Below are 25,362 nucleotides of genomic sequence, written 5' to 3' on the forward strand. Positions count from 1 at the left end.
GCAGGAGGTGTGGATAGTTGCTGTTACAGGCACTAAAGGCACAAGCTCTGCAGTATGTGTATATGCTGCATCCATCTCCTGGTGTGTGTCTCCCTCAAGTGGATGTCAGTTAGCAAGCCAAGCAAATGCAGTCCATACAGCCAAGCACATTGTGACATCACGTGTGTCGCATAATGATGACATCACATGTGTCGCATCATGATGACATCATAGAGTGTGCATCATGATGACTTCACAGAGCCCTCACACTGTAGTGAAAAATTGAAATCTGCCTGCCAGGATGAACGGGTTGGTTGAAACAATCCAGATTTTAGAGACAGGAGGTTCAAGGCAGCCAGGGAACCTTCCATTGCAGAATGAATGTCCCACTGCTTAAGTGATGAAGTGCAAGTGCATAGCATTGTGTCAATGTGATAATAAGCACGGAGCCAGCAGGGACAGACGGGACGGGCGGCAGACGTCTGGTGGGTGTGGTTGTCGGAGGCGGACCAAATGCAAATGATTGTGCATCAGCCAGCCAGTCAGTCAGTCAAGCAGCCAGCAAGACAGGAGAGGAGAGAAAACTCACGATGCAGGAGTGAGTGATGGAATGTGGTTGCGCGCGCCTGGGTGACTGCCTGCTTGTCAGTCCGGACTTCTCCTTCCTTCCTCCTCTTCTTTGCTGTCGCCGCCGCCGCCAACAAAAGTCAAGTCAATCTGCAGATAGTGTGAGCGTGCGTTGGGGAGGGTGATTCTCCATGATGGATTGTAGATCCTGTTTCGGTTGCGCCGGTCCCTCAGCCCACATTCGGGTTATCGCTTCTCGGCCTTTTGGCTAAGATCAAGTGTAGTATCTGTTCTTATCAGTTTAATATCTGATACGCCCCCTATCTGGGGGCCATATATTAAATGGATTTTTAGAACAGGGAGATGGAAGAAGAGCTTGCTCTGTCCACTCCACGCATTGACCCGGTATTGCAGTACCTCCGGGACCGGTGCACCTTTCCTATTCTGTATTCCAAAAATAGATGAATGCTGACTTCTCAGCTTATTCCCCAGGATTTGCAATGTTTTTTTGCCTGCTGCATTGATCAACTCTTGGATTTTGTAAGCATGCTTTTTATACTGTGTCAAAATTGTATTCAATCTTTGCTGTCTATTAAAATGTTACAATGGATGAATAAAAGCACCTGTGAACTACTGTGTGGAGTCTTATTTAGCGTCTACTTCTTGTCTCCATTGAATTCCCTCCTTCTGCACAAGACAAATTGAAACAGTTGATCAGCATTTGGATGTGAGGCCTACGTAGGCCTAATTCTTGAATGCAAACTAAGTACGAACGAAGAAGCCTTACCTCTTCGAAATGAATTCCTACATTTTTAACTTACTATCATGATCATCCTTTCGGCTGGTCTTTTCGACCTGTTCATGTTTGGAACTAATTTTTATTTTTGTGGCGGTGGTGTCCACGCTGGTTGCAGGAGGTGTGGATAGTTGCTGTTACAGGCACTAAAGGCACAAGCTCTGCAGTATGTGTATATGCTGCATCCATCTCCTGGTGTGTGTCTCCCTCAAGTGGATGTCAGTTAGCAAGCCAAGCAAATGCAGTCCATACAGCCAAGCACATTGTGACATCACGTGTGTCGCATAATGATGACATCACATGTGTCGCATCATGATGACATCATAGAGTGTGCATCATGATGACTTCACAGAGCCCTCACACTGTAGTGAAAAATTGAAATCTGCCTGCCAGGATGAACGGGTTGGTTGAAACAATCCAGATTTTAGAGACAGGAGGTTCAAGGCAGCCAGGGAACCTTCCATTGCAGAATGAATGTCCCACTGCTTAAGTGATGAAGTGCAAGTGCATAGCATTGTGTCAATGTGATAATAAGCACGGAGCCAGCAGGGACAGACGGGACGGGCGGCAGACGTCTGGTGGGTGTGGTTGTCGGAGGCGGACCAAATGCAAATGATTGTGCATCAGCCAGCCAGTCAGTCAGTCAAGCAGCCAGCAAGACAGGAGAGGAGAGAAAACTCACGATGCAGGAGTGAGTGATGGAATGTGGTTGCGCGCGCCTGGGTGACTGCCTGCTTGTCAGTCCGGACTTCTCCTTCCTTCCTCCTCTTCTTTGCTGTCGCCGCCGCCGCCAACAAAAGTCAAGTCAATCTGCAGATAGTGTGAGCGTGCGTTGGGGAGGGTGATTCTCCATGATGGATTGTAGATCCTGTTTCGGTTGCGCCGGTCCCTCAGCCCACATTCGGGTTATCGCTTCTCGGCCTTTTGGCTAAGATCAAGTGTAGTATCTGTTCTTATCAGTTTAATATCTGATACGCCCCCTATCTGGGGGCCATATATTAAATGGATTTTTAGAACAGGGAGATGGAAGAAGAGCTTGCTCTGTCCACTCCACGCATTGACCCGGTATTGCAGTACCTCCGGGACCGGTGCACCTTTCCTATTCTGTATTCCAAAAATAGATGAATGCTGACTTCTCAGCTTATTCCCCAGGATTTGCAATGTTTTTTTGCCTGCTGCATTGATCAACTCTTGGATTTTGTAAGCATGCTTTTTATACTGTGTCAAAATTGTATTCAATCTTTGCTGTCTATTAAAATGTTACAATGGATGAATAAAAGCACCTGTGAACTACTGTGTGGAGTCTTATTTAGCGTCTACTTCTTGTCTCCATTGAATTCCCTCCTTCTGCACAAGACAAATTGAAACAGTTGATCAGCATTTGGATGTGAGGCCTACGTAGGCCTAATTCTTGAATGCAAACTAAGTACGAACGAAGAAGCCTTACCTCTTCGAAATGAATTCCTACATTTTTAACTTACTATCATGATCATCCTTTCGGCTGGTCTTTTCGACCTGTTCATGTTTGGAACTAATTTTTATTTTTGTGGCGGTGGTGTCCACGCTGGTTGCAGGAGGTGTGGATAGTTGCTGTTACAGGCACTAAAGGCACAAGCTCTGCAGTATGTGTATATGCTGCATCCATCTCCTGGTGTGTGTCTCCCTCAAGTGGATGTCAGTTAGCAAGCCAAGCAAATGCAGTCCATACAGCCAAGCACATTGTGACATCACGTGTGTCGCATAATGATGACATCACATGTGTCGCATCATGATGACATCATAGAGTGTGCATCATGATGACTTCACAGAGCCCTCACACTGTAGTGAAAAATTGAAATCTGCCTGCCAGGATGAACGGGTTGGTTGAAACAATCCAGATTTTAGAGACAGGAGGTTCAAGGCAGCCAGGGAACCTTCCATTGCAGAATGAATGTCCCACTGCTTAAGTGATGAAGTGCAAGTGCATAGCATTGTGTCAATGTGATAATAAGCACGGAGCCAGCAGGGACAGACGGGACGGGCGGCAGACGTCTGGTGGGTGTGGTTGTCGGAGGCGGACCAAATGCAAATGATTGTGCATCAGCCAGCCAGTCAGTCAGTCAAGCAGCCAGCAAGACAGGAGAGGAGAGAAAACTCACGATGCAGGAGTGAGTGATGGAATGTGGTTGCGCGCGCCTGGGTGACTGCCTGCTTGTCAGTCCGGACTTCTCCTTCCTTCCTCCTCTTCTTTGCTGTCGCCGCCGCCGCCAACAAAAGTCAAGTCAATCTGCAGATAGTGTGAGCGTGCGTTGGGGAGGGTGATTCTCCATGATGGATTGTAGATCCTGTTTCGGTTGCGCCGGTCCCTCAGCCCACATTCGGGTTATCGCTTCTCGGCCTTTTGGCTAAGATCAAGTGTAGTATCTGTTCTTATCAGTTTAATATCTGATACGCCCCCTATCTGGGGGCCATATATTAAATGGATTTTTAGAACAGGGAGATGGAAGAAGAGCTTGCTCTGTCCACTCCACGCATTGACCCGGTATTGCAGTACCTCCGGGACCGGTGCACCTTTCCTATTCTGTATTCCAAAAATAGATGAATGCTGACTTCTCAGCTTATTCCCCAGGATTTGCAATGTTTTTTTGCCTGCTGCATTGATCAACTCTTGGATTTTGTAAGCATGCTTTTTATACTGTGTCAAAATTGTATTCAATCTTTGCTGTCTATTAAAATGTTACAATGGATGAATAAAAGCACCTGTGAACTACTGTGTGGAGTCTTATTTAGCGTCTACTTCTTGTCTCCATTGAATTCCCTCCTTCTGCACAAGACAAATTGAAACAGTTGATCAGCATTTGGATGTGAGGCCTACGTAGGCCTAATTCTTGAATGCAAACTAAGTACGAACGAAGAAGCCTTACCTCTTCGAAATGAATTCCTACATTTTTAACTTACTATCATGATCATCCTTTCGGCTGGTCTTTTCGACCTGTTCATGTTTGGAACTAATTTTTATTTTTGTGGCGGTGGTGTCCACGCTGGTTGCAGGAGGTGTGGATAGTTGCTGTTACAGGCACTAAAGGCACAAGCTCTGCAGTATGTGTATATGCTGCATCCATCTCCTGGTGTGTGTCTCCCTCAAGTGGATGTCAGTTAGCAAGCCAAGCAAATGCAGTCCATACAGCCAAGCACATTGTGACATCACGTGTGTCGCATAATGATGACATCACATGTGTCGCATCATGATGACATCATAGAGTGTGCATCATGATGACTTCACAGAGCCCTCACACTGTAGTGAAAAATTGAAATCTGCCTGCCAGGATGAACGGGTTGGTTGAAACAATCCAGATTTTAGAGACAGGAGGTTCAAGGCAGCCAGGGAACCTTCCATTGCAGAATGAATGTCCCACTGCTTAAGTGATGAAGTGCAAGTGCATAGCATTGTGTCAATGTGATAATAAGCACGGAGCCAGCAGGGACAGACGGGACGGGCGGCAGACGTCTGGTGGGTGTGGTTGTCGGAGGCGGACCAAATGCAAATGATTGTGCATCAGCCAGCCAGTCAGTCAGTCAAGCAGCCAGCAAGACAGGAGAGGAGAGAAAACTCACGATGCAGGAGTGAGTGATGGAATGTGGTTGCGCGCGCCTGGGTGACTGCCTGCTTGTCAGTCCGGACTTCTCCTTCCTTCCTCCTCTTCTTTGCTGTCGCCGCCGCCGCCAACAAAAGTCAAGTCAATCTGCAGATAGTGTGAGCGTGCGTTGGGGAGGGTGATTCTCCATGATGGATTGTAGATCCTGTTTCGGTTGCGCCGGTCCCTCAGCCCACATTCGGGTTATCGCTTCTCGGCCTTTTGGCTAAGATCAAGTGTAGTATCTGTTCTTATCAGTTTAATATCTGATACGCCCCCTATCTGGGGGCCATATATTAAATGGATTTTTAGAACAGGGAGATGGAAGAAGAGCTTGCTCTGTCCACTCCACGCATTGACCCGGTATTGCAGTACCTCCGGGACCGGTGCACCTTTCCTATTCTGTATTCCAAAAATAGATGAATGCTGACTTCTCAGCTTATTCCCCAGGATTTGCAATGTTTTTTTGCCTGCTGCATTGATCAACTCTTGGATTTTGTAAGCATGCTTTTTATACTGTGTCAAAATTGTATTCAATCTTTGCTGTCTATTAAAATGTTACAATGGATGAATAAAAGCACCTGTGAACTACTGTGTGGAGTCTTATTTAGCGTCTACTTCTTGTCTCCATTGAATTCCCTCCTTCTGCACAAGACAAATTGAAACAGTTGATCAGCATTTGGATGTGAGGCCTACGTAGGCCTAATTCTTGAATGCAAACTAAGTACGAACGAAGAAGCCTTACCTCTTCGAAATGAATTCCTACATTTTTAACTTACTATCATGATCATCCTTTCGGCTGGTCTTTTCGACCTGTTCATGTTTGGAACTAATTTTTATTTTTGTGGCGGTGGTGTCCACGCTGGTTGCAGGAGGTGTGGATAGTTGCTGTTACAGGCACTAAAGGCACAAGCTCTGCAGTATGTGTATATGCTGCATCCATCTCCTGGTGTGTGTCTCCCTCAAGTGGATGTCAGTTAGCAAGCCAAGCAAATGCAGTCCATACAGCCAAGCACATTGTGACATCACGTGTGTCGCATAATGATGACATCACATGTGTCGCATCATGATGACATCATAGAGTGTGCATCATGATGACTTCACAGAGCCCTCACACTGTAGTGAAAAATTGAAATCTGCCTGCCAGGATGAACGGGTTGGTTGAAACAATCCAGATTTTAGAGACAGGAGGTTCAAGGCAGCCAGGGAACCTTCCATTGCAGAATGAATGTCCCACTGCTTAAGTGATGAAGTGCAAGTGCATAGCATTGTGTCAATGTGATAATAAGCACGGAGCCAGCAGGGACAGACGGGACGGGCGGCAGACGTCTGGTGGGTGTGGTTGTCGGAGGCGGACCAAATGCAAATGATTGTGCATCAGCCAGCCAGTCAGTCAGTCAAGCAGCCAGCAAGACAGGAGAGGAGAGAAAACTCACGATGCAGGAGTGAGTGATGGAATGTGGTTGCGCGCGCCTGGGTGACTGCCTGCTTGTCAGTCCGGACTTCTCCTTCCTTCCTCCTCTTCTTTGCTGTCGCCGCCGCCGCCAACAAAAGTCAAGTCAATCTGCAGATAGTGTGAGCGTGCGTTGGGGAGGGTGATTCTCCATGATGGATTGTAGATCCTGTTTCGGTTGCGCCGGTCCCTCAGCCCACATTCGGGTTATCGCTTCTCGGCCTTTTGGCTAAGATCAAGTGTAGTATCTGTTCTTATCAGTTTAATATCTGATACGCCCCCTATCTGGGGGCCATATATTAAATGGATTTTTAGAACAGGGAGATGGAAGAAGAGCTTGCTCTGTCCACTCCACGCATTGACCCGGTATTGCAGTACCTCCGGGACCGGTGCACCTTTCCTATTCTGTATTCCAAAAATAGATGAATGCTGACTTCTCAGCTTATTCCCCAGGATTTGCAATGTTTTTTTGCCTGCTGCATTGATCAACTCTTGGATTTTGTAAGCATGCTTTTTATACTGTGTCAAAATTGTATTCAATCTTTGCTGTCTATTAAAATGTTACAATGGATGAATAAAAGCACCTGTGAACTACTGTGTGGAGTCTTATTTAGCGTCTACTTCTTGTCTCCATTGAATTCCCTCCTTCTGCACAAGACAAATTGAAACAGTTGATCAGCATTTGGATGTGAGGCCTACGTAGGCCTAATTCTTGAATGCAAACTAAGTACGAACGAAGAAGCCTTACCTCTTCGAAATGAATTCCTACATTTTTAACTTACTATCATGATCATCCTTTCGGCTGGTCTTTTCGACCTGTTCATGTTTGGAACTAATTTTTATTTTTGTGGCGGTGGTGTCCACGCTGGTTGCAGGAGGTGTGGATAGTTGCTGTTACAGGCACTAAAGGCACAAGCTCTGCAGTATGTGTATATGCTGCATCCATCTCCTGGTGTGTGTCTCCCTCAAGTGGATGTCAGTTAGCAAGCCAAGCAAATGCAGTCCATACAGCCAAGCACATTGTGACATCACGTGTGTCGCATAATGATGACATCACATGTGTCGCATCATGATGACATCATAGAGTGTGCATCATGATGACTTCACAGAGCCCTCACACTGTAGTGAAAAATTGAAATCTGCCTGCCAGGATGAACGGGTTGGTTGAAACAATCCAGATTTTAGAGACAGGAGGTTCAAGGCAGCCAGGGAACCTTCCATTGCAGAATGAATGTCCCACTGCTTAAGTGATGAAGTGCAAGTGCATAGCATTGTGTCAATGTGATAATAAGCACGGAGCCAGCAGGGACAGACGGGACGGGCGGCAGACGTCTGGTGGGTGTGGTTGTCGGAGGCGGACCAAATGCAAATGATTGTGCATCAGCCAGCCAGTCAGTCAGTCAAGCAGCCAGCAAGACAGGAGAGGAGAGAAAACTCACGATGCAGGAGTGAGTGATGGAATGTGGTTGCGCGCGCCTGGGTGACTGCCTGCTTGTCAGTCCGGACTTCTCCTTCCTTCCTCCTCTTCTTTGCTGTCGCCGCCGCCGCCAACAAAAGTCAAGTCAATCTGCAGATAGTGTGAGCGTGCGTTGGGGAGGGTGATTCTCCATGATGGATTGTAGATCCTGTTTCGGTTGCGCCGGTCCCTCAGCCCACATTCGGGTTATCGCTTCTCGGCCTTTTGGCTAAGATCAAGTGTAGTATCTGTTCTTATCAGTTTAATATCTGATACGCCCCCTATCTGGGGGCCATATATTAAATGGATTTTTAGAACAGGGAGATGGAAGAAGAGCTTGCTCTGTCCACTCCACGCATTGACCCGGTATTGCAGTACCTCCGGGACCGGTGCACCTTTCCTATTCTGTATTCCAAAAATAGATGAATGCTGACTTCTCAGCTTATTCCCCAGGATTTGCAATGTTTTTTTGCCTGCTGCATTGATCAACTCTTGGATTTTGTAAGCATGCTTTTTATACTGTGTCAAAATTGTATTCAATCTTTGCTGTCTATTAAAATGTTACAATGGATGAATAAAAGCACCTGTGAACTACTGTGTGGAGTCTTATTTAGCGTCTACTTCTTGTCTCCATTGAATTCCCTCCTTCTGCACAAGACAAATTGAAACAGTTGATCAGCATTTGGATGTGAGGCCTACGTAGGCCTAATTCTTGAATGCAAACTAAGTACGAACGAAGAAGCCTTACCTCTTCGAAATGAATTCCTACATTTTTAACTTACTATCATGATCATCCTTTCGGCTGGTCTTTTCGACCTGTTCATGTTTGGAACTAATTTTTATTTTTGTGGCGGTGGTGTCCACGCTGGTTGCAGGAGGTGTGGATAGTTGCTGTTACAGGCACTAAAGGCACAAGCTCTGCAGTATGTGTATATGCTGCATCCATCTCCTGGTGTGTGTCTCCCTCAAGTGGATGTCAGTTAGCAAGCCAAGCAAATGCAGTCCATACAGCCAAGCACATTGTGACATCACGTGTGTCGCATAATGATGACATCACATGTGTCGCATCATGATGACATCATAGAGTGTGCATCATGATGACTTCACAGAGCCCTCACACTGTAGTGAAAAATTGAAATCTGCCTGCCAGGATGAACGGGTTGGTTGAAACAATCCAGATTTTAGAGACAGGAGGTTCAAGGCAGCCAGGGAACCTTCCATTGCAGAATGAATGTCCCACTGCTTAAGTGATGAAGTGCAAGTGCATAGCATTGTGTCAATGTGATAATAAGCACGGAGCCAGCAGGGACAGACGGGACGGGCGGCAGACGTCTGGTGGGTGTGGTTGTCGGAGGCGGACCAAATGCAAATGATTGTGCATCAGCCAGCCAGTCAGTCAGTCAAGCAGCCAGCAAGACAGGAGAGGAGAGAAAACTCACGATGCAGGAGTGAGTGATGGAATGTGGTTGCGCGCGCCTGGGTGACTGCCTGCTTGTCAGTCCGGACTTCTCCTTCCTTCCTCCTCTTCTTTGCTGTCGCCGCCGCCGCCAACAAAAGTCAAGTCAATCTGCAGATAGTGTGAGCGTGCGTTGGGGAGGGTGATTCTCCATGATGGATTGTAGATCCTGTTTCGGTTGCGCCGGTCCCTCAGCCCACATTCGGGTTATCGCTTCTCGGCCTTTTGGCTAAGATCAAGTGTAGTATCTGTTCTTATCAGTTTAATATCTGATACGCCCCCTATCTGGGGGCCATATATTAAATGGATTTTTAGAACAGGGAGATGGAAGAAGAGCTTGCTCTGTCCACTCCACGCATTGACCCGGTATTGCAGTACCTCCGGGACCGGTGCACCTTTCCTATTCTGTATTCCAAAAATAGATGAATGCTGACTTCTCAGCTTATTCCCCAGGATTTGCAATGTTTTTTTGCCTGCTGCATTGATCAACTCTTGGATTTTGTAAGCATGCTTTTTATACTGTGTCAAAATTGTATTCAATCTTTGCTGTCTATTAAAATGTTACAATGGATGAATAAAAGCACCTGTGAACTACTGTGTGGAGTCTTATTTAGCGTCTACTTCTTGTCTCCATTGAATTCCCTCCTTCTGCACAAGACAAATTGAAACAGTTGATCAGCATTTGGATGTGAGGCCTACGTAGGCCTAATTCTTGAATGCAAACTAAGTACGAACGAAGAAGCCTTACCTCTTCGAAATGAATTCCTACATTTTTAACTTACTATCATGATCATCCTTTCGGCTGGTCTTTTCGACCTGTTCATGTTTGGAACTAATTTTTATTTTTGTGGCGGTGGTGTCCACGCTGGTTGCAGGAGGTGTGGATAGTTGCTGTTACAGGCACTAAAGGCACAAGCTCTGCAGTATGTGTATATGCTGCATCCATCTCCTGGTGTGTGTCTCCCTCAAGTGGATGTCAGTTAGCAAGCCAAGCAAATGCAGTCCATACAGCCAAGCACATTGTGACATCACGTGTGTCGCATAATGATGACATCACATGTGTCGCATCATGATGACATCATAGAGTGTGCATCATGATGACTTCACAGAGCCCTCACACTGTAGTGAAAAATTGAAATCTGCCTGCCAGGATGAACGGGTTGGTTGAAACAATCCAGATTTTAGAGACAGGAGGTTCAAGGCAGCCAGGGAACCTTCCATTGCAGAATGAATGTCCCACTGCTTAAGTGATGAAGTGCAAGTGCATAGCATTGTGTCAATGTGATAATAAGCACGGAGCCAGCAGGGACAGACGGGACGGGCGGCAGACGTCTGGTGGGTGTGGTTGTCGGAGGCGGACCAAATGCAAATGATTGTGCATCAGCCAGCCAGTCAGTCAGTCAAGCAGCCAGCAAGACAGGAGAGGAGAGAAAACTCACGATGCAGGAGTGAGTGATGGAATGTGGTTGCGCGCAGCCTGGGTGACTGCCTGCTTGTCAGTCCGGACTTCTCCTTCCTTCCTCCTCTTCTTTGCTGTCGCCGCCGCCGCCAACAAAAGTCAAGTCAATCTGCAGATAGTGTGAGCGTGCGTTGGGGAGGGTGATTCTCCATGATGGATTGTAGATCCTGTTTCGGTTGCGCCGGTCCCTCAGCCCACATTCGGGTTATCGCTTCTCGGCCTTTTGGCTAAGATCAAGTGTAGTATCTGTTCTTATCAGTTTAATATCTGATACGCCCCCTATCTGGGGGCCATATATTAAATGGATTTTTAGAACAGGGAGATGGAAGAAGAGCTTGCTCTGTCCACTCCACGCATTGACCCGGTATTGCAGTACCTCCGGGACCGGTGCACCTTTCCTATTCTGTATTCCAAAAATAGATGAATGCTGACTTCTCAGCTTATTCCCCAGGATTTGCAATGTTTTTTTGCCTGCTGCATTGATCAACTCTTGGATTTTGTAAGCATGCTTTTTATACTGTGTCAAAATTGTATTCAATCTTTGCTGTCTATTAAAATGTTACAATGGATGAATAAAAGCACCTGTGAACTACTGTGTGGAGTCTTATTTAGCGTCTACTTCTTGTCTCCATTGAATTCCCTCCTTCTGCACAAGACAAATTGAAACAGTTGATCAGCATTTGGATGTGAGGCCTACGTAGGCCTAATTCTTGAATGCAAACTAAGTACGAACGAAGAAGCCTTACCTCTTCGAAATGAATTCCTACATTTTTAACTTACTATCATGATCATCCTTTCGGCTGGTCTTTTCGACCTGTTCATGTTTGGAACTAATTTTTATTTTTGTGGCGGTGGTGTCCACGCTGGTTGCAGGAGGTGTGGATAGTTGCTGTTACAGGCACTAAAGGCACAAGCTCTGCAGTATGTGTATATGCTGCATCCATCTCCTGGTGTGTGTCTCCCTCAAGTGGATGTCAGTTAGCAAGCCAAGCAAATGCAGTCCATACAGCCAAGCACATTGTGACATCACGTGTGTCGCATAATGATGACATCACATGTGTCGCATCATGATGACATCATAGAGTGTGCATCATGATGACTTCACAGAGCCCTCACACTGTAGTGAAAAATTGAAATCTGCCTGCCAGGATGAACGGGTTGGTTGAAACAATCCAGATTTTAGAGACAGGAGGTTCAAGGCAGCCAGGGAACCTTCCATTGCAGAATGAATGTCCCACTGCTTAAGTGATGAAGTGCAAGTGCATAGCATTGTGTCAATGTGATAATAAGCACGGAGCCAGCAGGGACAGACGGGACGGGCGGCAGACGTCTGGTGGGTGTGGTTGTCGGAGGCGGACCAAATGCAAATGATTGTGCATCAGCCAGCCAGTCAGTCAGTCAAGCAGCCAGCAAGACAGGAGAGGAGAGAAAACTCACGATGCAGGAGTGAGTGATGGAATGTGGTTGCGCGCGCCTGGGTGACTGCCTGCTTGTCAGTCCGGACTTCTCCTTCCTTCCTCCTCTTCTTTGCTGTCGCCGCCGCCGCCAACAAAAGTCAAGTCAATCTGCAGATAGTGTGAGCGTGCGTTGGGGAGGGTGATTCTCCATGATGGATTGTAGATCCTGTTTCGGTTGCGCCGGTCCCTCAGCCCACATTCGGGTTATCGCTTCTCGGCCTTTTGGCTAAGATCAAGTGTAGTATCTGTTCTTATCAGTTTAATATCTGATACGCCCCCTATCTGGGGGCCATATATTAAATGGATTTTTAGAACAGGGAGATGGAAGAAGAGCTTGCTCTGTCCACTCCACGCATTGACCCGGTATTGCAGTACCTCCGGGACCGGTGCACCTTTCCTATTCTGTATTCCAAAAATAGATGAATGCTGACTTCTCAGCTTATTCCCCAGGATTTGCAATGTTTTTTTGCCTGCTGCATTGATCAACTCTTGGATTTTGTAAGCATGCTTTTTATACTGTGTCAAAATTGTATTCAATCTTTGCTGTCTATTAAAATGTTACAATGGATGAATAAAAGCACCTGTGAACTACTGTGTGGAGTCTTATTTAGCGTCTACTTCTTGTCTCCATTGAATTCCCTCCTTCTGCACAAGACAAATTGAAACAGTTGATCAGCATTTGGATGTGAGGCCTACGTAGGCCTAATTCTTGAATGCAAACTAAGTACGAACGAAGAAGCCTTACCTCTTCGAAATGAATTCCTACATTTTTAACTTACTATCATGATCATCCTTTCGGCTGGTCTTTTCGACCTGTTCATGTTTGGAACTAATTTTTATTTTTGTGGCGGTGGTGTCCACGCTGGTTGCAGGAGGTGTGGATAGTTGCTGTTACAGGCACTAAAGGCACAAGCTCTGCAGTATGTGTATATGCTGCATCCATCTCCTGGTGTGTGTCTCCCTCAAGTGGATGTCAGTTAGCAAGCCAAGCAAATGCAGTCCATACAGCCAAGCACATTGTGACATCACGTGTGTCGCATAATGATGACATCACATGTGTCGCATCATGATGACATCATAGAGTGTGCATCATGATGACTTCACAGAGCCCTCACACTGTAGTGAAAAATTGAAATCTGCCTGCCAGGATGAACGGGTTGGTTGAAACAATCCAGATTTTAGAGACAGGAGGTTCAAGGCAGCCAGGGAACCTTCCATTGCAGAATGAATGTCCCACTGCTTAAGTGATGAAGTGCAAGTGCATAGCATTGTGTCAATGTGATAATAAGCACGGAGCCAGCAGGGACAGACGGGACGGGCGGCAGACGTCTGGTGGGTGTGGTTGTCGGAGGCGGACCAAATGCAAATGATTGTGCATCAGCCAGCCAGTCAGTCAGTCAAGCAGCCAGCAAGACAGGAGAGGAGAGAAAACTCACGATGCAGGAGTGAGTGATGGAATGTGGTTGCGCGCGCCTGGGTGACTGCCTGCTTGTCAGTCCGGACTTCTCCTTCCTTCCTCCTCTTCTTTGCTGTCGCCGCCGCCGCCAACAAAAGTCAAGTCAATCTGCAGATAGTGTGAGCGTGCGTTGGGGAGGGTGATTCTCCATGATGGATTGTAGATCCTGTTTCGGTTGCGCCGGTCCCTCAGCCCACATTCGGGTTATCGCTTCTCGGCCTTTTGGCTAAGATCAAGTGTAGTATCTGTTCTTATCAGTTTAATATCTGATACGCCCCCTATCTGGGGGCCATATATTAAATGGATTTTTAGAACAGGGAGATGGAAGAAGAGCTTGCTCTGTCCACTCCACGCATTGACCCGGTATTGCAGTACCTCCGGGACCGGTGCACCTTTCCTATTCTGTATTCCAAAAATAGATGAATGCTGACTTCTCAGCTTATTCCCCAGGATTTGCAATGTTTTTTTGCCTGCTGCATTGATCAACTCTTGGATTTTGTAAGCATGCTTTTTATACTGTGTCAAAATTGTATTCAATCTTTGCTGTCTATTAAAATGTTACAATGGATGAATAAAAGCACCTGTGAACTACTGTGTGGAGTCTTATTTAGCGTCTACTTCTTGTCTCCATTGAATTCCCTCCTTCTGCACAAGACAAATTGAAACAGTTGATCAGCATTTGGATGTGAGGCCTACGTAGGCCTAATTCTTGAATGCAAACTAAGTACGAACGAAGAAGCCTTACCTCTTCGAAATGAATTCCTACATTTTTAACTTACTATCATGATCATCCTTTCGGCTGGTCTTTTCGACCTGTTCATGTTTGGAACTAATTTTTATTTTTGTGGCGGTGGTGTCCACGCTGGTTGCAGGAGGTGTGGATAGTTGCTGTTACAGGCACTAAAGGCACAAGCTCTGCAGTATGTGTATATGCTGCATCCATCTCCTGGTGTGTGTCTCCCTCAAGTGGATGTCAGTTAGCAAGCCAAGCAAATGCAGTCCATACAGCCAAGCACATTGTGACATCACGTGTGTCGCATAATGATGACATCACATGTGTCGCATCATGATGACATCATAGAGTGTGCATCATGATGACTTCACAGAGCCCTCACACTGTAGTGAAAAATTGAAATCTGCCTGCCAGGATGAACGGGTTGGTTGAAACAATCCAGATTTTAGAGACAGGAGGTTCAAGGCAGCCAGGGAACCTTCCATTGCAGAATGAATGTCCCACTGCTTAAGTGATGAAGTGCAAGTGCATAGCATTGTGTCAATGTGATAATAAGCACGGAGCCAGCAGGGACAGACGGGACGGGCGGCAGACGTCTGGTGGGTGTGGTTGTCGGAGGCGGACCAAATGCAAATGATTGTGCATCAGCCAGCCAGTCAGTCAGTCAAGCAGCCAGCAAGACAGGAGAGGAGAGAAAACTCACGATGCAGGAGTGAGTGATGGAATGTGGTTGCGCGCTGCCTGGGTGACTGCCTGCTTGTCAGTCCGGACTTCTCCTTCCTTCCTCCTCTTCTTTGCTGTCGCCGCCGCCGCCAACAAAAGTCAAGTCAATCTGCAGATAGTGTGAGCGTGCGTTGGGGAGGGTGATTCTCCATGATGGATTGTAGATCCTGTTTCGGTTGCGCCGGTCCCTCAGCCCACATTCGGGTTATCGCTTCTCGGCCTTTTGGCTAAGATCAAGTGTAGTATCTGTTCTTATCAGTTTAATATCTGATACGCCCCCTATCTGGGGGCCATATATTAAATGGATTTTTAGAACAGGGAGATGGAAGAAGAGCTTGCTCTGTCCACTCCACGCATTGACCCGGTATTGCAGTACCTCCGGGACCGGTGCACCTTTCCTATTCTGTATTCCAAAAATAGATGAATGCTGACTTCTCAGCTTATTCCCCAGGATTTGCAATGTTTTTTTGCCTGCTGCATTGATCAACTCTTGGATTTTGTAAGCATGCTTTTTATACTGTGTCAAAATTGTATTCAATCTTTGCTGTCTATTAAAATGTTACAATGGATGAATAAAAGCACCTGTGAACTACTGTGTGGAGTCTTATTTAGCGTCTACTTCTTGTCTCCATTGAATTCCCTCCTTCTGCACAAGACAAATTGAAACAGTTGATCAGCATTTGGATGTGAGGCCTACGTAGGCCTAATTCTTGAATGCAAACTAAGTACGAACGAAGAAGCCTTACCTCTTCGAAATGAATTCCTACATTTTTAACTTACTATCATGATCATCCTTTCGGCTGGTCTTTTCGACCTGTTCATGTTTGGAACTAATTTTTATTTTTGTGGCGGTGGTGTCCACGCTGGTTGCAGGAGGTGTGGATAGTTGCTGTTACAGGCACTAAAGGCACAAGCTCTGCAGTATGTGTATATGCTGCATCCATCTCCTGGTGTGTGTCTCCCTCAAGTGGATGTCAGTTAGCAAGCCAAGCAAATGCAGTCCATACAGCCAAGCACATTGTGACATCACGTGTGTCGCATAATGATGACATCACATGTGTCGCATCATGATGACATCATAGAGTGTGCATCATGATGACTTCACAGAGCCCTCACACTGTAGTGAAAAATTGAAATCTGCCTGCCAGGATGAACGGGTTGGTTGAAACAATCCAGATTTTAGAGACAGGAGGTTCAAGGCAGCCAGGGAACCTTCCATTGCAGAATGAATGTCCCACTGCTTAAGTGATGAAGTGCAAGTGCATAGCATTGTGTCAATGTGATAATAAGCACGGAGCCAGCAGGGACAGACGGGACGGGCGGCAGACGTCTGGTGGGTGTGGTTGTCGGAGGCGGACCAAATGCAAATGATTGTGCATCAGCCAGCCAGTCAGTCAGTCAAGCAGCCAGCAAGACAGGAGAGGAGAGAAAACTCACGATGCAGGAGTGAGTGATGGAATGTGGTTGCGCGCGCCTGGGTGACTGCCTGCTTGTCAGTCCGGACTTCTCCTTCCTTCCTCCTCTTCTTTGCTGTCGCCGCCGCCGCCAACAAAAGTCAAGTCAATCTGCAGATAGTGTGAGCGTGCGTTGGGGAGGGTGATTCTCCATGATGGATTGTAGATCCTGTTTCGGTTGCGCCGGTCCCTCAGCCCACATTCGGGTTATCGCTTCTCGGCCTTTTGGCTAAGATCAAGTGTAGTATCTGTTCTTATCAGTTTAATATCTGATACGCCCCCTATCTGGGGGCCATATATTAAATGGATTTTTAGAACAGGGAGATGGAAGAAGAGCTTGCTCTGTCCACTCCACGCATTGACCCGGTATTGCAGTACCTCCGGGACCGGTGCACCTTTCCTATTCTGTATTCCAAAAATAGATGAATGCTGACTTCTCAGCTTATTCCCCAGGATTTGCAATGTTTTTTTGCCTGCTGCATTGATCAACTCTTGGATTTTGTAAGCATGCTTTTTATACTGTGTCAAAATTGTATTCAATCTTTGCTGTCTATTAAAATGTTACAATGGATGAATAAAAGCACCTGTGAACTACTGTGTGGAGTCTTATTTAGCGTCTACTTCTTGTCTCCATTGAATTCCCTCCTTCTGCACAAGACAAATTGAAACAGTTGATCAGCATTTGGATGTGAGGCCTACGTAGGCCTAATTCTTGAATGCAAACTAAGTACGAACGAAGAAGCCTTACCTCTTCGAAATGAATTCCTACATTTTTAACTTACTATCATGATCATCCTTTCGGCTGGTCTTTTCGACCTGTTCATGTTTGGAACTAATTTTTATTTTTGTGGCGGTGGTGTCCACGCTGGTTGCAGGAGGTGTGGATAGTTGCTGTTACAGGCACTAAAGGCACAAGCTCTGCAGTATGTGTATATGCTGCATCCATCTCCTGGTGTGTGTCTCCCTCAAGTGGATGTCAGTTAGCAAGCCAAGCAAATGCAGTCCATACAGCCAAGCACATTGTGACATCACGTGTGTCGCATAATGATGACATCACATGTGTCGCATCATGATGACATCATAGAGTGTGCATCATGATGACTTCACAGAGCCCTCACACTGTAGTGAAAAATTGAAATCTGCCTGCCAGGATGAACGGGTTGGTTGAAACAATCCAGATTTTAGAGACAGGAGGTTCAAGGCAGCCAGGGAACCTTCCATTGCAGAATGAATGTCCCACTGCTTAAGTGATGAAGTGCAAGTGCATAGCATTGTGTCAATGTGATAATAAGCACGGAGCCAGCAGGGACAGACGGGACGGGCGGCAGACGTCTGGTGGGTGTGGTTGTCGGAGGCGGACCAAATGCAAATGATTGTGCATCAGCCAGCCAGTCAGTCAGTCAAGCAGCCAGCAAGACAGGAGAGGAGAGAAAACTCACGATGCAGGAGTGAGTGATGGAATGTGGTTGCGCGCGCCTGGGTGACTGCCTGCTTGTCAGTCCGGACTTCTCCTTCCTTCCTCCTCTTCTTTGCTGTCGCCGCCGCCGCCAACAAAAGTCAAGTCAATCTGCAGATAGTGTGAGCGTGCGTTGGGGAGGGTGATTCTCCATGATGGATTGTAGATCCTGTTTCGGTTGCGCCGGTCCCTCAGCCCACATTCGGGTTATCGCTTCTCGGCCTTTTGGCTAAGATCAAGTGTAGTATCTGTTCTTATCAGTTTAATATCTGATACGCCCCCTATCTGGGGGCCATATATTAAATGGATTTTTAGAACAGGGAGATGGAAGAAGAGCTTGCTCTGTCCACTCCACGCATTGACCCGGTATTGCAGTACCTCCGGGACCGGTGCACCTTTCCTATTCTGTATTCCAAAAATAGATGAATGCTGACTTCTCAGCTTATTCCCCAGGATTTGCAATGTTTTTTTGCCTGCTGCATTGATCAACTCTTGGATTTTGTAAGCATGCTTTTTATACTGTGTCAAAATTGTATTCAATCTTTGCTGTCTATTAAAATGTTACAATGGATGAATAAAAGCACCTGTGAACTACTGTGTGGAGTCTTATTTAGCGTCTACTTCTTGTCTCCATTGAATTCCCTCCTTCTGCACAAGACAAATTGAAACAGTTGATCAGCATTTGGATGTGAGGCCTACGTAGGCCTAATTCTTGAATGCAAACTAAGTACGAACGAAGAAGCCTTACCTCTTCGAAATGAATTCCTACATTTTTAACTTACTATCATGATCATCCTTTCGGCTGGTCTTTTCGACCTGTTCATGTTTGGAACTAATTTTTATTTTTGTGGCGGTGGTGTCCACGCTGGTTGCAGGAGGTGTGGATAGTTGCTGTTACAGGCACTAAAGGCACAAGCTCTGCAGTATGTGTATATGCTGCATCCATCTCCTGGTGTGTGTCTCCCTCAAGTGGATGTCAGTTAGCAAGCCAAGCAAATGCAGTCCATACAGCCAAGCACATTGTGACATCACGTGTGTCGCATAATGATGACATCACATGTGTCGCATCATGATGACATCATAGAGTGTGCATCATGATGACTTCACAGAGCCCTCACACTGTAGTGAAAAATTGAAATCTGCCTGCCAGGATGAACGGGTTGGTTGAAACAATCCAGATTTTAGAGACAGGAGGTTCAAGGCAGCCAGGGAACCTTCCATTGCAGAATGAATGTCCCACTGCTTAAGTGATGAAGTGCAAGTGCATAGCATTGTGTCAATGTGATAATAAGCACGGAGCCAGCAGGGACAGACGGGACGGGCGGCAGACGTCTGGTGGGTGTGGTTGTCGGAGGCGGACCAAATGCAAATGATTGTGCATCAGCCAGCCAGTCAGTCAGTCAAGCAGCCAGCAAGACAGGAGAGGAGAGAAAACTCACGATGCAGGAGTGAGTGATGGAATGTGGTTGCGCGCGCCTGGGTGACTGCCTGCTTGTCAGTCCGGACTTCTCCTTCCTTCCTCCTCTTCTTTGCTGTCGCCGCCGCCGCCAACAAAAGTCAAGTCAATCTGCAGATAGTGTGAGCGTGCGTTGGGGAGGGTGATTCTCCATGATGGATTGTAGATCCTGTTTCGGTTGCGCCGGTCCCTCAGCCCACATTCGGGTTATCGCTTCTCGGCCTTTTGGCTAAGATCAAGTGTAGTATCTGTTCTTATCAGTTTAATATCTGATACGCCCCCTATCTGGGGGCCATATATTAAATGGATTTTTAGAACAGGGAGATGGAAGAAGAGCTTGCTCTGTCCACTCCACGCATTGACCCGGTATTGCAGTACCTCCGGGACCGGTGCACCTTTCCTATTCTGTATTCCAAAAATAGATGAATGCTGACTTCTCAGCTTATTCCCCAGGATTTGCAATGTTTTTTTGCCTGCTGCATTGATCAACTCTTGGATTTTGTAAGCATGCTTTTTATACTGTGTCAAAATTGTATTCAATCTTTGCTGTCTATTAAAATGTTACAATGGATGAATAAAAGCACCTGTGAACTACTGTGTGGAGTCTTATTTAGCGTCTACTTCTTGTCTCCATTGAATTCCCTCCTTCTGCACAAGACAAATTGAAACAGTTGATCAGCATTTGGATGTGAGGCCTACGTAGGCCTAATTCTTGAATGCAAACTAAGTACGAACGAAGAAGCCTTACCTCTTCGAAATGAATTCCTACATTTTTAACTTACTATCATGATCATCCTTTCGGCTGGTCTTTTCGACCTGTTCATGTTTGGAACTAATTTTTATTTTTGTGGCGGTGGTGTCCACGCTGGTTGCAGGAGGTGTGGATAGTTGCTGTTACAGGCACTAAAGGCACAAGCTCTGCAGTATGTGTATATGCTGCATCCATCTCCTGGTGTGTGTCTCCCTCAAGTGGATGTCAGTTAGCAAGCCAAGCAAATGCAGTCCATACAGCCAAGCACATTGTGACATCACGTGTGTCGCATAATGATGACATCACATGTGTCGCATCATGATGACATCATAGAGTGTGCATCATGATGACTTCACAGAGCCCTCACACTGTAGTGAAAAATTGAAATCTGCCTGCCAGGATGAACGGGTTGGTTGAAACAATCCAGATTTTAGAGACAGGAGGTTCAAGGCAGCCAGGGAACCTTCCATTGCAGAATGAATGTCCCACTGCTTAAGTGATGAAGTGCAAGTGCATAGCATTGTGTCAATGTGATAATAAGCACGGAGCCAGCAGGGACAGACGGGACGGGCGGCAGACGTCTGGTGGGTGTGGTTGTCGGAGGCGGACCAAATGCAAATGATTGTGCATCAGCCAGCCAGTCAGTCAGTCAAGCAGCCAGCAAGACAGGAGAGGAGAGAAAACTCACGATGCAGGAGTGAGTGATGGAATGTGGTTGCGCGCGCCTGGGTGACTGCCTGCTTGTCAGTCCGGACTTCTCCTTCCTTCCTCCTCTTCTTTGCTGTCGCCGCCGCCGCCAACAAAAGTCAAGTCAATCTGCAGATAGTGTGAGCGTGCGTTGGGGAGGGTGATTCTCCATGATGGATTGTAGATCCTGTTTCGGTTGCGCCGGTCCCTCAGCCCACATTCGGGTTATCGCTTCTCGGCCTTTTGGCTAAGATCAAGTGTAGTATCTGTTCTTATCAGTTTAATATCTGATACGCCCCCTATCTGGGGGCCATATATTAAATGGATTTTTAGAACAGGGAGATGGAAGAAGAGCTTGCTCTGTCCACTCCACGCATTGACCCGGTATTGCAGTACCTCCGGGACCGGTGCACCTTTCCTATTCTGTATTCCAAAAATAGATGAATGCTGACTTCTCAGCTTATTCCCCAGGATTTGCAATGTTTTTTTGCCTGCTGCATTGATCAACTCTTGGATTTTGTAAGCATGCTTTTTATACTGTGTCAAAATTGTATTCAATCTTTGCTGTCTATTAAAATGTTACAATGGATGAATAAAAGCACCTGTGAACTACTGTGTGGAGTCTTATTTAGCGTCTACTTCTTGTCTCCATTGAATTCCCTCCTTCTGCACAAGACAAATTGAAACAGTTGATCAGCATTTGGATGTGAGGCCTACGTAGGCCTAATTCTTGAATGCAAACTAAGTACGAACGAAGAAGCCTTACCTCTTCGAAATGAATTCCTACATTTTTAACTTACTATCATGATCATCCTTTCGGCTGGTCTTTTCGACCTGTTCATGTTTGGAACTAATTTTTATTTTTGTGGCGGTGGTGTCCACGCTGGTTGCAGGAGGTGTGGATAGTTGCTGTTACAGGCACTAAAGGCACAAGCTCTGCAGTATGTGTATATGCTGCATCCATCTCCTGGTGTGTGTCTCCCTCAAGTGGATGTCAGTTAGCAAGCCAAGCAAATGCAGTCCATACAGCCAAGCACATTGTGACATCACGTGTGTCGCATAATGATGACATCACATGTGTCGCATCATGATGACATCATAGAGTGTGCATCATGATGACTTCACAGAGCCCTCACACTGTAGTGAAAAATTGAAATCTGCCTGCCAGGATGAACGGGTTGGTTGAAACAATCCAGATTTTAGAGACAGGAGGTTCAAGGCAGCCAGGGAACCTTCCATTGCAGAATGAATGTCCCACTGCTTAAGTGATGAAGTGCAAGTGCATAGCATTGTGTCAATGTGATAATAAGCACGGAGCCAGCAGGGACAGACGGGACGGGCGGCAGACGTCTGGTGGGTGTGGTTGTCGGAGGCGGACCAAATGCAAATGATTGTGCATCAGCCAGCCAGTCAGTCAGTCAAGCAGCCAGCAAGACAGGAGAGGAGAGAAAACTCACGATGCAGGAGTGAGTGATGGAATGTGGTTGCGCGCGCCTGGGTGACTGCCTGCTTGTCAGTCCGGACTTCTCCTTCCTTCCTCCTCTTCTTTGCTGTCGCCGCCGCCGCCAACAAAAGTCAAGTCAATCTGCAGATAGTGTGAGCGTGCGTTGGGGAGGGTGATTCTCCATGATGGATTGTAGATCCTGTTTCGGTTGCGCCGGTCCCTCAGCCCACATTCGGGTTATCGCTTCTCGGCCTTTTGGCTAAGATCAAGTGTAGTATCTGTTCTTATCAGTTTAATATCTGATACGCCCCCTATCTGGGGGCCATATATTAAATGGATTTTTAGAACAGGGAGATGGAAGAAGAGCTTGCTCTGTCCACTCCACGCATTGACCCGGTATTGCAGTACCTCCGGGACCGGTGCACCTTTCCTATTCTGTATTCCAAAAATAGATGAATGCTGACTTCTCAGCTTATTCCCCAGGATTTGCAATGTTTTTTTGCCTGCTGCATTGATCAACTCTTGGATTTTGTAAGCATGCTTTTTATACTGTGTCAAAATTGTATTCAATCTTTGCTGTCTATTAAAATGTTACAATGGATGAATAAAAGCACCTGTGAACTACTGTGTGGAGTCTTATTTAGCGTCTACTTCTTGTCTCCATTGAATTCCCTCCTTCTGCACAAGACAAATTGAAACAGTTGATCAGCATTTGGATGTGAGGCCTACGTAGGCCTAATTCTTGAATGCAAACTAAGTACGAACGAAGAAGCCTTACCTCTTCGAAATGAATTCCTACATTTTTAACTTACTATCATGATCATCCTTTCGGCTGGTCTTTTCGACCTGTTCATGTTTGGAACTAATTTTTATTTTTGTGGCGGTGGTGTCCACGCTGGTTGCAGGAGGTGTGGATAGTTGCTGTTACAGGCACTAAAGGCACAAGCTCTGCAGTATGTGTATATGCTGCATCCATCTCCTGGTGTGTGTCTCCCTCAAGTGGATGTCAGTTAGCAAGCCAAGCAAATGCAGTCCATACAGCCAAGCACATTGTGACATCACGTGTGTCGCATAATGATGACATCACATGTGTCGCATCATGATGACATCATAGAGTGTGCATCATGATGACTTCACAGAGCCCTCACACTGTAGTGAAAAATTGAAATCTGCCTGCCAGGATGAACGGGTTGGTTGAAACAATCCAGATTTTAGAGACAGGAGGTTCAAGGCAGCCAGGGAACCTTCCATTGCAGAATGAATGTCCCACTGCTTAAGTGATGAAGTGCAAGTGCATAGCATTGTGTCAATGTGATAATAAGCACGGAGCCAGCAGGGACAGACGGGACGGGCGGCAGACGTCTGGTGGGTGTGGTTGTCGGAGGCGGACCAAATGCAAATGATTGTGCATCAGCCAGCCAGTCAGTCAGTCAAGCAGCCAGCAAGACAGGAGAGGAGAGAAAACTCACGATGCAGGAGTGAGTGATGGAATGTGGTTGCGCGCGCCTGGGTGACTGCCTGCTTGTCAGTCCGGACTTCTCCTTCCTTCCTCCTCTTCTTTGCTGTCGCCGCCGCCGCCAACAAAAGTCAAGTCAATCTGCAGATAGTGTGAGCGTGCGTTGGGGAGGGTGATTCTCCATGATGGATTGTAGATCCTGTTTCGGTTGCGCCGGTCCCTCAGCCCACATTCGGGTTATCGCTTCTCGGCCTTTTGGCTAAGATCAAGTGTAGTATCTGTTCTTATCAGTTTAATATCTGATACGCCCCCTATCTGGGGGCCATATATTAAATGGATTTTTAGAACAGGGAGATGGAAGAAGAGCTTGCTCTGTCCACTCCACGCATTGACCCGGTATTGCAGTACCTCCGGGACCGGTGCACCTTTCCTATTCTGTATTCCAAAAATAGATGAATGCTGACTTCTCAGCTTATTCCCCAGGATTTGCAATGTTTTTTTGCCTGCTGCATTGATCAACTCTTGGATTTTGTAAGCATGCTTTTTATACTGTGTCAAAATTGTATTCAATCTTTGCTGTCTATTAAAATGTTACAATGGATGAATAAAAGCACCTGTGAACTACTGTGTGGAGTCTTATTTAGCGTCTACTTCTTGTCTCCATTGAATTCCCTCCTTCTGCACAAGACAAATTGAAACAGTTGATCAGCATTTGGATGTGAGGCCTACGTAGGCCTAATTCTTGAATGCAAACTAAGTACGAACGAAGAAGCCTTACCTCTTCGAAATGAATTCCTACATTTTTAACTTACTATCATGATCATCCTTTCGGCTGGTCTTTTCGACCTGTTCATGTTTGGAACTAATTTTTATTTTTGTGGCGGTGGTGTCCACGCTGGTTGCAGGAGGTGTGGATAGTTGCTGTTACAGGCACTAAAGGCACAAGCTCTGCAGTATGTGTATATGCTGCATCCATCTCCTGGTGTGTGTCTCCCTCAAGTGGATGTCAGTTAGCAAGCCAAGCAAATGCAGTCCATACAGCCAAGCACATTGTGACATCACGTGTGTCGCATAATGATGACATCACATGTGTCGCATCATGATGACATCATAGAGTGTGCATCATGATGACTTCACAGAGCCCTCACACTGTAGTGAAAAATTGAAATCTGCCTGCCAGGATGAACGGGTTGGTTGAAACAATCCAGATTTTAGAGACAGGAGGTTCAAGGCAGCCAGGGAACCTTCCATTGCAGAATGAATGTCCCACTGCTTAAGTGATGAAGTGCAAGTGCATAGCATTGTGTCAATGTGATAATAAGCACGGAGCCAGCAGGGACAGACGGGACGGGCGGCAGACGTCTGGTGGGTGTGGTTGTCGGAGGCGGACCAAATGCAAATGATTGTGCATCAGCCAGCCAGTCAGTCAGTCAAGCAGCCAGCAAGACAGGAGAGGAGAGAAAACTCACGATGCAGGAGTGAGTGATGGAATGTGGTTGCGCGCGCCTG

At 46.5% G+C, this 25,362-nt stretch overlaps 17 non-coding genes across 17 annotated transcripts; all 17 read left to right on the plus strand.

Moving 5' to 3' along the window:
• Positions 1-794: 794 nt before the first annotated feature.
• Positions 795-985, plus strand: LOC135011438 (U2 spliceosomal RNA). Its single transcript, XR_010210530.1, has one exon. It is a non-coding gene; the product is annotated as a U2 spliceosomal RNA (small nuclear RNA).
• A 1,265-nt stretch (positions 986-2,250) lies between these two features.
• LOC135011439 (U2 spliceosomal RNA) lies at positions 2,251-2,441 on the plus strand. The gene has a single exon (XR_010210531.1). It is a non-coding gene; the product is annotated as a U2 spliceosomal RNA (small nuclear RNA).
• A 1,265-nt stretch (positions 2,442-3,706) lies between these two features.
• LOC135011440 (U2 spliceosomal RNA) lies at positions 3,707-3,897 on the plus strand. The gene has a single exon (XR_010210532.1). It is a non-coding gene; the product is annotated as a U2 spliceosomal RNA (small nuclear RNA).
• A 1,265-nt stretch (positions 3,898-5,162) lies between these two features.
• LOC135011441 (U2 spliceosomal RNA) lies at positions 5,163-5,353 on the plus strand. The gene has a single exon (XR_010210533.1). It is a non-coding gene; the product is annotated as a U2 spliceosomal RNA (small nuclear RNA).
• Positions 5,354-6,618: 1,265 nt separating this feature from the next.
• Positions 6,619-6,809, plus strand: LOC135011442 (U2 spliceosomal RNA). The gene has a single exon (XR_010210534.1). It is a non-coding gene; the product is annotated as a U2 spliceosomal RNA (small nuclear RNA).
• A 1,265-nt stretch (positions 6,810-8,074) lies between these two features.
• On the plus strand, positions 8,075-8,265 carry LOC135011443 (U2 spliceosomal RNA). The gene has a single exon (XR_010210535.1). It is a non-coding gene; the product is annotated as a U2 spliceosomal RNA (small nuclear RNA).
• A 1,265-nt stretch (positions 8,266-9,530) lies between these two features.
• Positions 9,531-9,721, plus strand: LOC135011444 (U2 spliceosomal RNA). Its single transcript, XR_010210536.1, has one exon. It is a non-coding gene; the product is annotated as a U2 spliceosomal RNA (small nuclear RNA).
• Positions 9,722-10,987: 1,266 nt separating this feature from the next.
• LOC135011446 (U2 spliceosomal RNA) lies at positions 10,988-11,178 on the plus strand. Its single transcript, XR_010210538.1, has one exon. It is a non-coding gene; the product is annotated as a U2 spliceosomal RNA (small nuclear RNA).
• Positions 11,179-12,443: 1,265 nt separating this feature from the next.
• Positions 12,444-12,634, plus strand: LOC135011447 (U2 spliceosomal RNA). Its single transcript, XR_010210539.1, has one exon. It is a non-coding gene; the product is annotated as a U2 spliceosomal RNA (small nuclear RNA).
• Positions 12,635-13,899: 1,265 nt separating this feature from the next.
• On the plus strand, positions 13,900-14,090 carry LOC135011448 (U2 spliceosomal RNA). The gene has a single exon (XR_010210540.1). It is a non-coding gene; the product is annotated as a U2 spliceosomal RNA (small nuclear RNA).
• Positions 14,091-15,356: 1,266 nt separating this feature from the next.
• Positions 15,357-15,547, plus strand: LOC135011449 (U2 spliceosomal RNA). Its single transcript, XR_010210541.1, has one exon. It is a non-coding gene; the product is annotated as a U2 spliceosomal RNA (small nuclear RNA).
• A 1,265-nt stretch (positions 15,548-16,812) lies between these two features.
• On the plus strand, positions 16,813-17,003 carry LOC135011450 (U2 spliceosomal RNA). The gene has a single exon (XR_010210542.1). It is a non-coding gene; the product is annotated as a U2 spliceosomal RNA (small nuclear RNA).
• A 1,265-nt stretch (positions 17,004-18,268) lies between these two features.
• LOC135011451 (U2 spliceosomal RNA) lies at positions 18,269-18,459 on the plus strand. Its single transcript, XR_010210543.1, has one exon. It is a non-coding gene; the product is annotated as a U2 spliceosomal RNA (small nuclear RNA).
• Positions 18,460-19,724: 1,265 nt separating this feature from the next.
• Positions 19,725-19,915, plus strand: LOC135011452 (U2 spliceosomal RNA). Its single transcript, XR_010210544.1, has one exon. It is a non-coding gene; the product is annotated as a U2 spliceosomal RNA (small nuclear RNA).
• A 1,265-nt stretch (positions 19,916-21,180) lies between these two features.
• LOC135011453 (U2 spliceosomal RNA) lies at positions 21,181-21,371 on the plus strand. The gene has a single exon (XR_010210545.1). It is a non-coding gene; the product is annotated as a U2 spliceosomal RNA (small nuclear RNA).
• Positions 21,372-22,636: 1,265 nt separating this feature from the next.
• Positions 22,637-22,827, plus strand: LOC135011454 (U2 spliceosomal RNA). The gene has a single exon (XR_010210546.1). It is a non-coding gene; the product is annotated as a U2 spliceosomal RNA (small nuclear RNA).
• A 1,265-nt stretch (positions 22,828-24,092) lies between these two features.
• LOC135011455 (U2 spliceosomal RNA) lies at positions 24,093-24,283 on the plus strand. The gene has a single exon (XR_010210547.1). It is a non-coding gene; the product is annotated as a U2 spliceosomal RNA (small nuclear RNA).
• Positions 24,284-25,362: the final 1,079 nt, after the last annotated feature.

The sequence above is a fragment of the Pseudophryne corroboree genome, unplaced genomic scaffold (assembly GCF_028390025.1).
Source record: "Pseudophryne corroboree isolate aPseCor3 unplaced genomic scaffold, aPseCor3.hap2 scaffold_2439, whole genome shotgun sequence".
NCBI lineage: Eukaryota > Metazoa > Chordata > Amphibia > Anura > Myobatrachidae > Pseudophryne > Pseudophryne corroboree.